A 19,010-nucleotide genomic window follows, 5' to 3' on the forward strand; every position below is an offset into this window, starting at 1 on the left:
TTTGCTTTCATTTTTTTGTAGACTGTTTTAAATCTTACTAATATGCTTAGTTGGTAACTACATACAACACTCCATCTATAAGACACCTGACATGATTTTCCTTTGTATGATTTCTAAACATTTTACAGAGGGCTTGGTTGTATTGTTTTGTGTGGGAACTCTGGGAACTTTTACTTACCAAAAATGAATAGTTCCATATGGGGCTTAAATTTGTTTGCTTTTGACTGTTTTCTTTGCTTTTTTTGTGGCATAGGGGATTGGAAAAGGATTAAAATTAGAATTTTGGGCAGAAATCAGAATTGAAGACTTTGCTATAATCATTTTGATTGTCCAATGCATCTGTTTAAATTCTAATCCAGTTTTTTTGCTTTGTATTGCTACTTGCACAAAGGAAAGCTTGCTGAAATACTATTACATGTTGTGGCATTCTTTTGTGAGTACATTTGAACAAACAAGAAACAGCTTCCTGAAGTGGAGCCGGTTTAAAACTATTTCCAGAGTCTCTGTGGCCCTTATGCTTGCAGAAATGTTGGAATGTGAAGAGTCCGGTGCAACCACATCTAACGACTGTACTGAGTTTCCTTTTAACACTTGGTCCATTGAATAAATTTGAATGCCACTCTAGCAGCTTGCTCCCAGTCCTCCTGCCAAAACCACTTTAGGTAGTTTTAGGATAGTAACTTGTTGGGGTGACTGCTTCTATTTTTTAAAAAACCTTTTTGCGGTGAAGTACTAGTTGACTCAATTACATTTAACAAGGATTTGTTACATTCGCAATGGGAGAAAACCCTGTGAGTTGTAAGCAAGTAACCATCAGTTACTTGCTTACAACTTTGAAGGCAGTAGTCTTGAACAGAGATTTGCTTGGTTGCCACTTGTCGCAGAGTTAGAAAGCAACTCCATGTGCTTATTTTTATTTATAGTTTCTTCTTCCCCCCCCCCCCCCCCCAAATCTCCTACTCACACATTCCCCATCTCCTGAGACTACTTTCATTCCTGAGCTATTGGACTGTGAAGTGCACAGGCATAAGGAGCAGCAGGTCTGCTGAGGGCCCAGGTGAGGGGGGATGGCCTGTATCAACAGTGTGGCATTGGGTCATACTTGAAAGAAAAGGGGCTTTTAAATGTGCTTATATATTTTTGGACTGAGGGATTAAAACTGAGTTCAGGAAATATGAGCAGGGCTCGTAATGTGATCCTAGCTGAGCCAATTTAAATAGCTGAAACTGCTTTTACAGGCCTAATTTTCATGGTATCTGCAGTCAGTGCATAATAGGGGAATTAACTTGCTGTGTAATACTGTGTAGTTTCAGAAGCAATGGTTTAATGCATTGGGACGGTAGAGATTTGAATTTAGATAAAAGGGAATTGAAGTTAAAGTTTCATGGCATCAATAGGGATTGTTTTTGTAGTTTGCCGACCTTGAATTATTTCCCAGTTGAAAGGAATTTTAGGGGAAATGTGAGTGGTTTATACCTAATTTGCCTTGGGAACAGTGATGTTTCAATAGCTCTAGCTTCAGAGTTCAGGGAAACATGGACGATATATTAATGTTGGCATGTCAACCTACTATAATGATCTACCATTTGTACTTTTGACACAGTGGCCAACTGCAGCTAAATGTATTCTGCTTCACAGGTATGCATGGGTGCAAGTCTAGGTGGGGGGGTTGTGGTAGATCTACAAATAAAACTTTTTTCAGGCAAAGTGTATTTGGGGATTAAATAGCTTTCAAAGCTGCAATTAGTGTCAAAAGTCTTAATGCTATCCCAGAGATGGACCTGAAGATTTACCCTCACAAACAGAGCACGATTTGTGCTTTTTGCCTTTTGAGGAGGAAGTATCATTTTAAAACCCCTATGGAGATTTTGTGCCAGGACTCCCATGGAAGCAGGACAGCAAAGAACCAGGCAGAAAGGGGTCTCTGCTTTTGCATTTGGCAGTTTCTGGATTGTTGAGACCTCATTTTGTTAGGTTTAGAAGTGGGAAGTAACCTTATTTATGCCAGTTCCCCCAGTTTTCAGTAGTGTGACTTTCTTGGAATGGTCTTTTTGTTCAAAGAACTTGTCAGCCACAATTGTGTACTTTCTAGCATGTGTCATTACATAGGAACAGTGACTGATACAGAAAAAAAACATGATTTTCCATTCTTATTTTTATTATATATTGCCTCAACTATTTGTGTTCAGGTAGCTCAGCCACAGACCAGAAAGTTCCTAGGTTTAATTCCGGTCTGCATTGTATACCACTCTGTCATGCACTCAGTTGGTGAGAGGAGCCTCAGACCTAAAAATTAAGATTTCCTTCATGGTGAAGGGCCAGGTCAAGATGGTGACGCTCGGACAAATGGGGCTATTTTCAGAGTGGTATTTTCCTATAATTAGTGTTTCTACCTATCTCTTGTGGATGCATTACATGCCTGGAAGTATGGACCAACCATGTTCCCTCTGGTATATAAGCAGATGCTGGAAACACCCGGGAGAGAACACTGAAGTTTAAATTTGTGTAGTTTGGTTAGGTCTGCTATCCTGCAGGGCAACAGCCCAATATGCTTGTTGCTTATTTTTAAGATCCAGATGGTCACCTTAGTGTGACCACTTTGGAAAACTTGTTTCTTGGACCTTCCTGTTGTAAGCATAACTTGGCCCATCTGGATTCCTCAGATGGGTGAGAATGACTTGGTGACTTAAAATGCTTGTATGATCCTATACAGTTTCAACTTGTCTGATGCTGCAATTCTAGCCACTCTGTCTTAGATGTAGTTAATCAAGAAATGTTGTCTTGTTCTCAAGGCCTGTGGTACCCTTTTTAGTGTGAGAGCACCCTGTGGTCTCTTATTTCATGAAAGTACCTTGAAAAGCTAAATATTGTTCATCAGCTAACTCCTACATTGGAGATGGGTCTTGTTTGGAACAAGTTAATGCCAGAACCAGTGTCAATTGCTCTCTTGTCTTTTTTACATTTAAGATAGTTGCCCCATTAGCACTTGTTTCTGCAAGTAGAATTCATGAGTTGTTTTGATAGGTTGACCATATTCAGCTTGGCATGCAGGTGTGGCATTTTTGCCAGAGATTGCATTGGAGCTTTATGTCAAGATCATAGAGCCAAAGATATGCTCACCTTCTCAAATATTTTCTTTGAGTGGAGGTTTAACCTGGTTGAAGTACATACAGTTATAGCTGCTTGTAAAACTGATAAATACTCTTTTAATCAGGTAATTGTTTTCCATATGGGAAAGGTGTGACAGACTGATGGTCTAGCCTCGATATTGTAAGAATCTCATTGATATAATCAGCATTGTGCTGTCTGTCGAAATGAAATACAATTATCTGAATCGAGACTCCATCATCTGTGGCTCATAGCTATAAATATGTAAATTTTTCTCTCATGTTTGATGAAAATATGCAAGATCAGTGCCAGCCATGGGTAAGGGGAAGTTCTCTTGCGTTATTGCTCAGAAAATGAGAAGACTTGCATTCTCCCTCCCCTTGTGATATTGATTGTATGGATCATTGAGCTGTTTATATTTAGTCATTTTGACTTGCTGTCATAACAGCTTCAGTTTCTTAAAGTCTGATAATGTCTGTCAACAATGGGATCTTATTTACCGGTCTCCAGCCGTTCACCCACTCCTGGAAGTGGGTGAACGGCTGGAGACGGGCTTTGGGAAAGGGGAGCGAGATTGACCAGCTAGTTCAAAATTACCGTTATGTACTGCTAACAAAGGACTCTTGAATTGTCTTCCTAGAGTAAAACATCTTAAACTGCTATCTTCTTCAACCCTTTGTCGTGCATATGGACTTTCGAAAGGCGTTCGATGAAGTGTTGCGTAATAGAAGCCCATAGGATTATAGGAGCAATGGCAGCGTGGATATGAAATTGGCCAAGAGACATAAAGCAGAGCATAGTGGTGAATGCTTATTTAACAGACTGGAGGGAAGTATACAATGATGTCCCCTAGGGGTCAGTATTAGGGCCACACCTCTTTTTTATATATATTGGCCTGGACTTGGGTATAGGAGACAATATTTCAAAGTTTGCAGATGACACAAAACTTGGAAATGTAGTAAACAGTGAAGGGGATAGACAGACTGGTGAAATGGGCCGACACAATGCAAATGAAATTTAATGCAGAGAAGTGTGAAGTGATGCATTTTGGGAGGAAGAATGAGGAGCGGCAATATAAACTAAATGGTACAATTTTAAAGGGGGTGCAGGAACAGGGAGACCTGGGGGTTCACATACACAAACCTTTGAAGGTGGCAGGACAAGTTGATAAGGCTGTTTTTAAAAAAAAAGGCATATGGGATGCTGGACTTTATAAATACAGGCGTAGATTACCAAAGCAAGGAAGTTATGCTAAACCTTTATAATTCACTGGTTTGGCCTCAGCTAGCATATTGTGTCCAGTTCTGGACACCACACTATAAGAAGGATGTCGAGGGTGCAGAGGAGATTTACTAGAATGATACCAGGAATGAGGGACTTCAGTTAGGTGGAGTGACTAGAGAAGCTGGGATTGTTCTCCTTAGAGTAGAGAAGGTTATGCGGAGAATTAAGAGGTGATCAAAGGTTTTGATAGAGGGAAACTGTTTCCAGGGGGGTAGATAACCAGAGGGCACAGATTTAAGATAATTAGCAAAAGAACCGGGGGGAAATGAGAAGTTTTTTTTTAATGCAGCGAATTATGATGATCTGGAATGCACTGCCTCAAAGTAAAAATTTGCAGGGCTATGGGAAAAGTGCAGAGGAAAGGGACTAATTGGACAGTTCTTTCAAAGCCGGCACAGCCGAATGGCGGCCTCCTGTGCTATAAGATTCTATGATTCTATCACTGGCTTCACCCTAACTGCAGAGAATGGCTTGAATTTAATTGTTTTGAAATAGACTAAGAGGTACCTGAGTTATTATAATCTAGCTTAATATCTGTTACTTGATCTGTTTTAACCTGGAATATATAGCTTGTCAGGTTAGTACAGTCAACCAGAGATCAGGAATGTACAATGAGATCCTGTATCATTTCCAGTGACCACCCTAATGGTAAATGTTCCAGAGTCTCTGATTACTTTATTCATAATGTTGTGTTTCACTTCATGGAGAGCTTGCTTTTGGGAGCAGACTTCTGTGATGGGCACAAAAAAAATATCAGAGGGGAACTTGAGTTGTTATGCAAGGTCATCTGAATGCTACTGAGGCCTTCTCATCATTTGGCATCATTCACTTCTCTTGTGTAGATATGATCTGTTTGATTCCAGGTGGATAGAAGACATCTATCACTTTGCTGTCTTCTGAAATTTCTTGTGCTACTGCCAGAGCTGTTCATTGCATTATATCTCGCCATTTGTTAAACATGTTCAAAGTATTGTGGCTGTCTTTAAATCAACCAGGGCCATTAGCATATTGACTTACCTGAAGTTTTCATTCCCGTGTCATTGCTGTCTGTCTGTCTTAATTTTTTACAAGTAGAACAACTACTTGCATTTATATAATGCCTTTTAGGTCCACAGGATGTCTCAAAGCACGTTACAGTCAACAAAGTACTTTTGAAGTGTAATCACTGCTGTAATGTAGATGAACATGGTAGCCAGTTTTCAAAGCAAGGGTCCCACAGTGAGATAAATGACCAGATAATCTCTTTTTGATTTGGGTTCAAGGATAAACATTGACTAGGATGTCAGGAGAACTCTCCTCTTCTTTGAATGATGCTGTGGATCTTTTACATCCACCTGAGGGGGCAGCGTGCTGCACTGAAGTGTCAGCCTAGATTCTGCTCACGTTCCTGTAGTGGGGCTTGAACCCATGATCTTCTGACACAAGGCAAATGGCTACCTCTAAGTCAAGGTTGATGCATTTCAAACTAATAATTTTCTGTTGATCTTCTGCATGTGATGTTCATGTTTCTCAGTCAGCTAGTGTTTTCTGGCCCAACAAGAGGCAAAGGAGAGTGAGAGAAGGAGAAAGTGCTGACTTTTTTGTAGACTTGCTCGTGCCCTTGGTTGGTATGAGGCTGAAAGTTTTTGGTGGGGTTGTCCAAAAAATAGTGACGGCAGGCTTAAAACAAAATATGTTGCTGTAGCAGTTTAGAAATTTGCTCCCATGAAATTAAATGGGCCTGTCAGAGGCCCTTCCCAGAAGACCCAGCGGCCGCAGTTTTAAATGAGCTTGTTTCCTGCAACTGAATGGTGACTTCAGGTGTGAATCATCATTGTGCTTGGATCTGGCCATTCCTCAAATTGGGCCTAAATTGAGGAGGTGCCCACCAAAACCATTGTCCTGGATTGCCATTTTTGTGTTTTTTTTTTAAAAATAGCATTGTTGCAATGTTTTGTCATGGCTGCTACTGTTTTTTTTCCTTCAGTTTCACACTTCAATTCATTGAATTTGTTTGGAGCAAAATCATGTGAAACAGCATGACCTGTTAGTGTATTTGTATTATATATATCTAGGAAAAGTCATTGTGTCAGCTGATCTGTGGCCTTTGCAAACTCTGTGCTTGTCCTTTTTAATGATCCAAAACTCGGTTACTGTAATGAAAAATTAGTTGTAATGCAAGATACAAATTTGATCAAAGTTCGAACTAAAATGTCTGATGTGTTTGGAACTGTTACAGCCCTGTAACACACCACGCCATCTATTCTAGCGTGTAAATGTTTAAAACATAGCAATGTAATTTTTGCTTCATGGAAATTTTTTTTGAAAGTAACAAATACAAAACAGTCTCCTTGCAAATTTATTTTTTTCAACAAAAGGAGTGTATTATTCTTTTGCTATTGATAACATTATCTCCGATGCAGTACTCCCACTGCATATTCCTTGTTTAAAATTTACTACGCAGTGTAACAGTGCCTGCTTATCTAAAGCTGTACTGAATACTCCTGTTAATTTGAAGTTGTTTAATTTGAATTTTAATGCAGATAACTGTAGAACTTTCTGAAAGAACTGTACAATGCTGAGTTGTTGAGCTAGGTTACAGCAGTAAACTCCTTAGTTTAATCCAATTGACATACAGTACCATGATTTGTGATGCAACTTGCATTGTATGAAACTACATAAAAATGTCCTTTCCATAATCTGGATTGTAACCTTTCCATTTTAGCTCCCAAAGATGACCTTGTGTAGTTTGGACAGCTTTGGTGAATGATGCTTAAATTGAAATATTTATTCAGAGTGGGATATACTGATTAAGTGAGGTGTTGTGTTCTGGATTAGTCTGATGCTTCAATTGCAGTTGTAGGATTACACTTGTACTTGTTGCTAAATTATTGAGTCATGGTACCATATTTCAGGCTCACTATATGAATCTGCAAGTTTATACCACTGACTCTTGGAGGCAGTTACTATATCGTGACCATAGGAAACTGCATAAGCATGCAAATAAATATTATGCAGCTGTTATTTGCAGCCAGAAGGAATGGGAGGGGAGGTGAATCTGATTACCAGGTGGTTATAGTAATTCCAGAAGTGTTTTAAAAAACATTTCACTCCAGTTTTCTTCCTTCCTCTTGAAAGTGTTGGCTGATGCTGGAGCACAGGTCCACAGACGCTGACTTCCCTCTAATGTCTTGCCTAAGTGGCCATTGAATTTTCTCCCTTGCCCATCTCCCCTGTAGGCACTAACCCAAAGGCACCGAAGTAGTTGGCCTCATGAGCTGAGGTCAACTAATTCAGCACAGACTGGGGATTGAACCTGGTACCATCTTGGGTGGTATGTCTTGTTGCCTAAATTCTCTGAGCGTATTGAACCTCTCTTGCTTAAGTCACAACTCCTGGGTAAGGCTAAGGAGTGAGTGACTGCAGGTTGTTTAACAGAGGGCAGGAGCATCACAGCTGAGTCTCATCCTGTTTTCGTTTAGCCCATATATTCTTTCAAATAATGGTCAGAGATAGTGATCTGGAGCAGGAGCCCCGACTAGACTTTTTGTCCCTTTCTCTAGCTTCTTATCGCTATAGGCAATTGTAGTGTCACTACAATTCTACTGTCACCCTAAGGTCAGCTTTTTCCAGTTTCATGCTAGGCAGTGTTTCCAACTTAACTGGTTGTAGCTAGGTTAATGGTTTTTAAATCCAGGATTGATTTGAGATTGCAGCATTTGGAGTACATAGTGGTAATCATATGAATAGGATATTCCTGCCATCAAATTTTTGGGGACAGTGGGGTTTGAAGGTGAATGTTTTAGTCAGTAGTAAAATTTGCCTAGTAATGAGAGCACCTGCTCATGGCTGTAGATTTAAAGTGCTTGCACATTTTGAGATCCAGGTCTTGAAAAAGTTTCATATGTGCGCTGCTGTCTCACATCTACCAAGTGAACTGGTTCAAGCTTTGGTGCCGCCAACTCAGATATAAATCTGTGCATTTGCAGTAACCATTTGCTATCATTTGCCCCTCTCATACATGATGCTTGCTGTGCTGATATGTCCTATTGGTTAGTATGTTTGTCATGATGCAAGAATGCTTATGTGCTGCACTAGGACCATGTATTTAAAGGGTTTGTACTTAGATCAGATAATTCATCACCGCACTAGGAATTGAACATGGGACTATCGTAGTCTGAATTGGTTAGTTAAGCACTTAATTAGCTGAGCGATTAGCAGACCCCAAATTCTGAATTGTGAGCTCATTGATTTCCCAAAGCTCTTGATATATCAGCACATTTTGGTTATATATAAAATTTCACTTTTTTAAACCACGGAATAGCATTAATTAATCTCTACCAACAATTTGAAAAGTTTGAAGTTTTCAGCTGGAAACTGTATTTATTCAAGCAGCATTTTTTTTCAAACAATCCACCCATATCCAAAAAACACAGAAGCATTCTTGGGTGCAGTTATACAAGAGATTTTTACAGGTTACAGCTCACAAATCTAGTGATCATTTCAACTAGCAATTGGGCGTGCAACCAGTGATGCAACTGCCTTACAGCTATTAACAGGCTTATACTGTATACCCCCTCCTGTGTGTTTCAATGCATGTATAAGCTTGGGGTTTCAGGGCATTAACATGCTTCTGCATGCTCCCATAGGAGCTGCTTAATGTTTTGTAACTCCTGAACTTTGCATCGGGAGATTCTGTTTTGAGGTAATTAAATCTACAGTGGGGAAATACTCGTACTGGGAAATGTCACTCAAATGAAAATATGCTGTCAAGGCTGAATAGCCAGCTAGTGAAGCTGTAGACCAATGCAAGTCCTCATCTGCAGGTGAGATGGGGTGAAAGTTTATCCTAGGAATTATTTGCATTAAAAGTATTTATTACTCTCCCATAGCAATGTTCACTTTTTAAAGTACCACTCCTTCCAATTTTTTCAATGTAATTATTCGGATAGGGATATAGTTGTTATCCTTGTAGATGCTGGGGAATACTATAAGAACTCATCGTTTAGGGTGTGCTACTCTGTACTTGGCAAGTATAACATTTTCATCCAAAACATTTCCCCCTGTTCTTCCACCCACTTATCTGCACTTAAACCCAGCACGTCCTTGAAGTGTGACATTTAATGAATTTAAAATCTGTAAAAAGCGCTGTTGCATACTGATTGCGTCAGCTGCTTATATTTGAGCTCAAATTGTTTTAACACTACATTTACTGCAGTTCCCAGAAAAACTCCTTCCTCTAATGTCGGGGGGAATTCTTACCCCTCTCTTCCCCCCCCCCCCAATGACGTGGGGGGGGGTGGTGAGGGAATTAAAAATTTTTAAAAAGATGCACAGCCGCCATTATTATGGCAGCGGGTTGCGTGGCGTGTCTGTATTCTGATTTTGAGTGGCGAGGTAGTTCATTGATACTTAAATCAGGCTCCTACAGTGCAGTTGGATCAAGCAGGTAAGCTTTTTTTTATAGTACTGCTCTTGCCCTATGATCTTTGCCCCCCCCCCGCAAATACGCCCCAGCTGTGGCCTTCTACCGCAGGCTTTACTGCCGGCAGCTGGCCAGCCTATCAATCTGGCCGGCTGCCAGGGGGGAAAACAGAATTTAAAAAATGATAACGAGGCCCTGCTGTTAAATTTGGCAGGACGTCTGCCTTCCCGGGTTTACCCCTGCAAACACGCTCCCCTGCTCTCCCCCCTGCCATGCCGTAAATATTGGGGCCGTTGTGTCTGAATGCTAACTGTTTCTTAATGTGATTTAAGAAAGCTGGTCTTGATCCCAATTCAACATTTAACATGTGGTATCAAAAGCAATTCTGTTTCTGTAAATAGTTAAATTGCTGAAAGCTGGCAAGAAAGAATGGCAAAAAAAAAATTGGGAGTGTTAGAGACATAATTTATTTTTTGAAATCCCCAATAAACTATATTCCCCTGTAGCTTCATGTAATTTAGTGGAGTGGTTCCCTCGTCTTTGTAGTTCACACCCTGTTGTGCTTTGTGTTGTAGTTCATATTTGAGACATTGTGAATAGAATATTTAAACTGTTCACCAATTTCCTGTCATAAGTTACTAGGACAATCTGTAATAGAATTGAACTTTTTGTGGTATTGCAATAGTTCTGATGTTTTCCAGGCCTAAACTATGAATGATGCACTAGAGTGTGAAATGAGAATGAGTGGAATTGCAGATGTGCAATTCTTGAGCCGCTGCAACCTGGAGAAAAATAGGAAAATCAACTGCATTGTAGATCCACAAAAATGTGAGTCTCCAAATTTGTTGTCTGCTTAAAGGCACTTGTTCCATTTTTTAAAAAAAAATGTAAATGGGGAGCTGGTCCAGTACATTTGCATTCTGGATCTAAGTATTGCACTGAAGAGTGTAGCATGCAGCAGGATGGGGATTGGATGTTGAATGTATAAAAGGAGAGCTCAGCGCATGCAGGTCACTCTCACCGGACAGGAACCAGAAAACTTGGTGGTGTAAAATTGCCGTAAGTGATTGAACTAGTCCAACTGAAATGTCAGCCTGTCATTATGTTACGTTTGGGATCGGGCAGGAAAGTGGAGTTGAGGTCAAAGATCAGCCATGATCTTATTGAATGACTGAGCAGACTCGAGGGGCCATATGGCTTACTCCTGCTCCTATTTCTTATGTTCTTATGTTATCAGTGTATGGTGGTCCTGGTTTGAGACTGCAGTTTCAAGTGTGCCTATATTTTTTTATTGAATTACAGTTCGATCCTGACAGCTTTTAAAAATTCTATGCTCTGCAGTAGAGTAAGTGCTGCAGATCTTCCACCACTGCTTGTAGTGAATATAGTGTAGTCTCTTTGGTCGTGTGTAAAGGTCAGCTGGCTCATGTTACCTTAGCTCGAGTCAGGCTTTTATTCGCAGTGTGGTAAATCTTCTGTTTATCTGGGAATTCCCTATTTTTTTTTTGTCTCTCCTCTTCATTGTTCATCTGGAGCTTGGCAGGCATGCGATATAATAGATTTGCTCTTAAGTATGCAGTTGAAATGTTGACTGAATTTTGAGGAGTTGGAATAAGAGGACAATTGACAATCTTAGTTGGCACAATTAATTTTTTCACTGACTAGACATGGCAATTGCTGGCCTTATTCAACGCATCCTTTATTTCACTTTGCTCTTCTCCATCCCTCAAAGTTCATTGGAATGCAGTGTTTTGAATTTTTAAGTACGGCATCAAGGTCTGGATATGTTCACCCCTCCTGTCCTGTGGGGGGAAAAAAAATGAAACTCATTGAGAGTGTGATGGAACATTTTTCTTTAAATAGCTGTGAGGGCCTCGTTAACCCAATCCAACTACAAAATATTGAGACACGAATGCTGCTGCTGCTTTCAGTTTTGTCTTCTCCCCTGAAGGCACTGACTCATTGATACAGTTCCATTTCTCTGGAGGCTCTGCCCAATAAAGTGGTGTAAGTAAAACTATGTAGGGCTACCCTTAGTCCCCAGCATTGTTCTTTTTGCCGACTTAGCTTGCAGCGTTATTGATGGCAAATGGGGTCTGTCTTAAATCTTGTGGGAGTAGATGGTAGCCAAGAGAGAACAGCATGCAGCTGATGGCTAATGCATGTGATTCAGTTGGTATATCATAAACAACATGGTTAGACATCAGACTTGTCCATCTTTCGAAAGTCAACATGATTGCCCTTAAGATTAATCTAGTCTTGAGGGAAGTTTTTTCTGATCTTTCCTTGGGATTGCGCAAGGTACTGTTTTTTGAAAATTTCTTTTTATATCTGGTGTTGTTGACTTACTGTAAAACATGCTGGTCTGGCCCTAACTCTTAAATTCCAGGGAGACTCAGCCAAGTACTCATAACAAAACTGAAACTAAATTGCTTCCAGGAAATTGAAGAGCTTCTGCTTTCGTTTCCCCTTTCACTCATAAACATGGTCATTCAGTAGTTTTACAATTTTTTTGAAGGGGCTGATTGCTAAATTTCTGAGAGTGTAGAAATATTTATTTCTACAGCCTCTCCCACCTGTGATTTTCAAATAAAACTGTTGGACTATAACCTGGTGTTGTAAGATTCCTTACATCTGTGATGTTGAATCACTGATTTTTGCCAGTGGTGCTGCTCTGAAGCTGACCACTAGGTGATGCATATTAGTAGTCTAAAGTGACTCCATGTTTTCTTTCTCTATTTGCAAAGTGTCTGGTCTCAGGTTACTAGTTCTAACCAAGACACTATCATGTGGCTAGAAACCTGTGTTTCTCCGTTGCTAGACGGACATTGCTCTGTAGCTGGAATACCAACATTTTTTTTAATATTGGGAAGACCCATCCCATGTATAAGATAACCTGTAGGTATGACTGTTTCGAATCATGTGATGACCATATCTGATATCTAAATTGAGAGAGTAAAACCTTTTTCATATCTGATGCTTTGTTTTATAGTAATCTTCTGTTTACTGCCATAAACCGTTGTTCCAAACAAAACCCACATTATGGTTGTTTTTCAAAAGCTGGCACCAGCAAACAAATTATTTACTTTTCTCCCACTACAAAGGGACATCACTAAAATTGAAGTTGTGGTATCTGCATCATGACTCCCCATTGTCCACCTCTAGCTCTCTTGCTCTTTTTCTCAAAATTGGGAGAAATAGCACCCTGACTCTCAGCATTAAATGGGCCATGTAAAAATACCAAACCTTTTTGTTTAACTTGGATACAGATGTTTCCAAAAATTCTAATTATGGATGCTAAGTCTGGATTTACACAGGGCAGTCTGGTGTTTTGAGTCAGCTGTTTAGAATTTTCTATAATGTAAACTGTATGCAAGTCCATTTTTCTCTTCACCCCATCTTCCCCTGCACCACTTCTCTTTCTTCTTTCTCCTCCCCCCCCCCCCCCAAAGCTGCATCACTATGGTTGCTAATTCTAGCATTAGTTATTAAGGTTATTGATTAATTTCCATCACTAATTGCAATCGGGACTTAGCTTACCTTTTTTACTAATGTCTAGTTTTGGACTTGACAAAAGCTGGCAACTTTCATCAGGAAGCAGAGTGGTTTGAGGCAGTTGGGCTGGTGTCTATAGCTTCTGGGTGCTGCAACAGACTTATTTTCCTTTTTTTCAAGCTGGTGAAACCACCACATAAACAGGAGGGTAAAATTGTCGCTGCACAAAGTAACTTTGAGGTTACAGACTTGCTGTTCACTGAGAATAGTGTCACCAGCTTAAATTGCTAACCTGGTTTTGATTGTAGCTACGCTGATCTGGATCCACTTTTCAATCTAGTATTGTACCGTGGATAGAAATGGAGCTGGCAAATCCACCAGCAGTTCACAATGCCCACAAAAAAGTGGGTCTGCATTGCTTCATGAACAAGGCCAGCTTGCCATTTTTTGTTGAAGTGTAGTTGATGTTTTAGCCACATAACCTAATGGCACTTGTAAATTATTGAGACCACTTTTAAACATATATTTCGATGTCATGCCAATTCACCACTTCAAATTGCTCCCATCGCCAGCGCCACAAGCACTTTACCCTAGAATCATATAGCTCAAAATACTCCTTTCTACAACCCAATTTTAGGAGGATAAAATCTCTAATTGGTATTGTTGGCTTTTTTTCCAGTTTTGGATGGACATGGTATGAGCTTCATTTGGCCATTGCATGTTACTGAAGGCTATAATGGAGTAGTTAAATTGGTTGTTGCTGACCTTCCTGCAGGGAATTGTTAAATACGATAATGATTGGAGCTGTTCAGCAGAACTGGATTGCTGTAGTATGAAGAGACTTTTTGTAGAAATGGTAATCATTAATGTGATTAGATTGGGATGATGGGGGCAGCATTGTAAAATGTCTATTGTGGTTTCATAACTTGAAGTCCTGAAGAGTGAGTTATGTATGCCTGACTCACTGGGAGTTCGTTTTTCGAGCTACCAAGCTCTTATCTTGTTTACATTAATCAAAATTGTATCTCTTATCAGTCACAAAACAAATGCACGTATGCGTGAAAATGTTGCTGGTATGATTAGGATGCCAGAGGAAGAATTGAGCCCATAAGAGGTCTCATAAGGTCAAAAAAACATTCATTGTTACAGATTTGTTTTTCATTTTTGTATTTAAGTTTTCTGAATTTCAACTTGTCGATGGCACTTTTCCACAGTCGTTCCCTGGAATAGGTTCATATGGCAGGGTTGGGGGAAGGGAGAGGAAAGAAGTGGAAATTTTCACTAATGATTAAAGGTACTTATGCACCTTGTAGGTTGGCATTTAGATGGGCTGATGTGTTTTAGTGAATTACTATTATGACTACTCTGGTCATACATCACGGATCAGTAGCATACGACAATGATTTAAACTACTTAAATATTCATGTTAGAATTATATACTGTGGTAATTTGGTAAAATTCTGATTTCTGATGCAGTCTTGTAACATGTATGTGACCAGTGTAAGTTTGTATTTTCCTTTAGTCAAAACAGTGACTCATTAGCTCGTTGTCTCTGGAAAGTTATATTTTGATTTTTAACAGGCAAAACCAGGGACAAATTTTAAAAGTTACCATTAAAATCAAGTAGCATTCAGTAGTGAAGAACTAAGTTGCAATTAATTAGAGAATAGACTGGGTTGCTGCAATCATTTGATAATTACAGAATCCTTTTGCATTTACCTATCAAAAGTAGAATCAGCAAAGCTTTGTTTAAAGCTCTAATTATAGAAGGATTTCTCGGAGAACATAGTTTGCAGAAATCTACATTCACTTGAGCCCTAATTTTTAGAAACCACTAAATTTAGGGTGGACTAATTCCAAAGGCTTATCAGAGACTTTCAGTGTAATTTCCCTTCCAGTGGGAGGATATGGCCTTTTAGTCTCTTTTGTTTATGATGGATTTCCACAGTCGTTGTAAACAAAAATATTAAAAGTGTATTCGTGTTTTTGTAAGGGCTTTGGACTGTAGCCTGTATAAACGGACTATTTAGAGATGATTGGGTTCTGCCTCTGCAAGTCTGGTAACCCGGCGCCAAATGCAGTGCCATGGAGAGTTCATGATATGTGCAACTTGTTAAGGGATTGAGAGTGCATAAGAGTTCCAATATTACTGTGATTATACCTGCTCAAATGGGAAACCACAGTATACTTCTTTGTGAAATCTGAGATTGTCCTGGTCTCTGTACTGCTAGTGTAAACCTGATGTATAAGTTGTAACATCAGTCATAGTTCCTTCACTCTGCAATTTTCTTCCTAAATCTTTCTACCTTGCTACCTCCCTCCATTTTTAGAAGCCTGTTGAAAACCTACTTCTTGACTGCTTTCAGTCATCTCAACTTTTCTCCCACTATTTGCACACGTCCCTTGTAAAGTTCCTTGAGGTATTTCTTTATGAAAGATGCTTATGTAGTGCAAGTTGTTGCTTCAAGACCTTTTCTAGGGAAGAAGCAGATTGCATTTATAGAGTGCTTTATCATGTTCTTGGGATTCTCCACAACATTTAATTACTTTTGGAGTGCAGTCACTGTTGTAGGGACAAATGCATGGTTATTTGTGATGCAAGGCATTGCAAATAACAAATGAGATGAATGATCAGTTAATTTATTTTTCATTAAAACAAAAGCAAAATACTGTAGATGCGGGTAATCGGAAATAAAAACACAAAATGCTGGAAACACGCAGGTCAGGCAGCATCTGCGGAGGGAGAAACAGTTAAGGTTTCAGGTTAATTACTTTTCATCAGAACGGTTCTGATGAAAATTCATTGACCTGAAATGTTAACTCTTGTTTCTCCCTCCATAGATGCTCCCTGACCTGCTGAGTGTTTCCAGTATTTTCTGGATTTATTATTCATGGTGGTTGAGTAAGCAGAGCTGCCAAGGATCTTGATTTTGACAAAAACTGCAAGATGCTTATTTTGATTGCAATTAAAGCCATTTTTGCAAATATTTTGAAAGATGACTTTTGGTTTGTTAGATTTGAGCAGTTGTCGTGAGTTCAGTTTTTCTTTTGCTAGTTTCTCCTGAAGGTGTTCTTGATGATTTGTTTCATGAATGACAATTGCCCTCTGATACCATGCCCAAGATGGTGTTATTCATGAGTCTTGACATGGCAATTTAATGGTGGGGGGAATAGTGAAGAAAAAGGGGTATTACAGGTGATCCCGCTTTTGCTAGATGTTCACACAGGGGTTTGCAGCTTGTGATCAGAAGTGCCAACTGTAGACAATTTTCTCCTTCCTGATGCAGCGTTGTCGGTCAGTTCTAGTGCCCCAATTGCTGCTTTACTTGAAATTAGCTAACAACACAGATTGAGGAGATTAGCTAATTCAGCACAGACTGCATGCCTAATCTATTTGCAGGACAAACTTATTGAACCATTGGGAAAGGTGAAAGAGAGGAGGAAAGTACTGAGGATGGATGTTACAACCCGCTGTCTTAAATTTCCTAAATCTATCATAAGCTGTTTGGTTATAAACTCATCTCACTTAGATTTCTAGGTTGCTATTCACATTTTTATATTGCTATTTTTGTGTCTTGTGTATGTAGTCCAATTCCTTTGTTGTATAGCTACTTCAATGACCTACATAATATGACATTTAAGTTTCAATTGTAAGCAAACTACAATTAAGCTATTGTGATATGAAAGTCATAGACATGTGAAATTCTTTGTAGGGAGACAAAATAGAGTGATGTACTTCCTGGCTACATTCTGTGGTCACAGCATAAATTTAGCTTCAGGAGAGCCAAAATAGCCTTCATTTATGGGTCTTGGTTTATCACAAAGTTACGGCACAGAAGGAGGCCATTCAGCCCATTGTGCCTGTGCCGGCCGAAAAAGGGCTATCTAGCTTAATCCCACTTTCCAGCATTGGTCCGTAGCCCTGTAGGTTATGGCCCTTCATGTGCACGTCAGAGTACTTTTTAAATGAGGTGAGGGTTTCGGCCTCTACCACCCTTTCAGGCAGTGAGTTCCAGACCCCCACCACCTTCTGGGTGAAAACATTTCTCCTCAACTTCCCTCTAGTCCTTCTACCAGTTACTTTAAATCTATGCCCCCTGGTCATTGACCCCTCTCCTGAGGGGAAATAGATCCTCCCTATCCACTCTTATCTAGTCTCGTCATAATTTTATATACCTCAATTAAACCTCCTCAGCCTCCTTTGTTCCAAAGAAAATTACCCCATACTATCCAATCTTTTCTCATAGCTAAAATTCTCCAGCCCTGGCAACATCCTCGTAAATCTCCTCTGTACACTCGCAGTCAGATCTTTCCTGTAATGTGGTGACCAGAACTGTACACAGCACTCAAACTGTGGCCTAACCAATGTTTTATAGAGTCCTAGCCTAACCTCCCTGCTATTATATTCTGTGCCTCAGCTAATAAAGGAAAGGATCCTGTATGTTTTTTTAACCACCTTCTATATCTGTCCTTCTATCTTCAGAGATCTGTGGACATGCACTTCAAGGTCCCTTTGTTCCTCCACACCCCTCAATATCCTTCCATTTATTGTGTACTCCCTTGCCTTATTTGCCCTCTCCAAATGCATTCTCACACTTCTCTGGATTGAATTCCATTTGCCACTTTTCTGCCCACCTGACCAGTCCATTGATATCTTCCTACAGTCTACAGCTTTCCTCCTCACTATCAACCGCACGGCCAATTTTTGTATCATCTGCAAACTTCTTGATCAAGCACCCCCCCCCCCCACGTTCAAGTCCAAATCATTAATATATACCACAAAAAGCAAGGGACCTTTTGCTTCCTGCCACTGAGCCAATTTTGGATCCAATAAGCTTCATTCCATTGGATCCCATGGGCTTTTACCTTTTTGACCAGTCTGCCATGTGGGACCTTGTCAAAAGCCTTACTAAAATCCATGTACACTACATCAAACGTGTGACCCTCTTTGTTACCTGCTCAAAAAATTTACTCAAGTTAGTCAGACATTACCTTCCCTTAATAAATCCATGCTGACTGTCCTTGATTAACCCGTGCCTTTTTAAATGACTATGCTGTCCCTCAGAATCGATTCCAATAATTTGCCCACTACCGAGGTTAGACTGACTGGCCTACGATTACTCGGTCTATCTCTTTCTCCCTTTTTAAACAACAGTACAACATTAGCAGTCCTCCAATCCTTCGGCAACCTGCCTGTAGGCAGGGAGGTTTGGAAAGTGATGGTCAGAGCCTCTGCAATTTCCTCCCTTGCTTCTCAACAGCCTGGGATACATTTAATCCGGGCCTGTTTATCTGTTAAAATTAATTCAACTAGCCTGATTTTTTTTAAAAAATCAATCCTATTGCCGTTGAGTTGGTCATTATCAATTTATGTTGAATCTAATGTGACTGTACAGCTGTATTAATGCAGTTAGAAATTACTGTACCATAGTTAGAGCTGGACAAAGGCTTCTTGGATTTTTCCACAATATTTTTCTTAAAGCATGGACATTTTGGGGTTCCATTCTCCAGGTGCTGGTTGCTTCTAGTACCTCGCTCAAGTGTCATTCTTCTTGTGCATGATTAGTTCAAGGATACTATAAACTTTGATCGAGAGCCACTATCCCAAACTGTGACCTACACGAGGGCTTTTGTGGGTCTTGTCTCCTTACAACTAACGTGCATTTTGTAATCACCTGGAACAGGTGGTTTCACATTGGGAAGGATGGGCGTAGGCTAT

General features: G+C 39.9%; 1 protein-coding gene across 1 annotated transcript in view; it reads left to right on the forward strand.

The window, feature by feature from the left end:
• slc25a28 (solute carrier family 25 member 28) overlaps positions 1–19,010 on the forward strand; it is a 46,119-nt gene that overhangs the window by 7,862 nt on the left and 19,247 nt on the right. The gene's annotated exons all lie outside the window — the stretch shown is intronic.

The sequence above is a fragment of the Heptranchias perlo genome, chromosome 21 (assembly GCF_035084215.1).
Source record: "Heptranchias perlo isolate sHepPer1 chromosome 21, sHepPer1.hap1, whole genome shotgun sequence".
NCBI lineage: Eukaryota > Metazoa > Chordata > Chondrichthyes > Hexanchiformes > Hexanchidae > Heptranchias > Heptranchias perlo.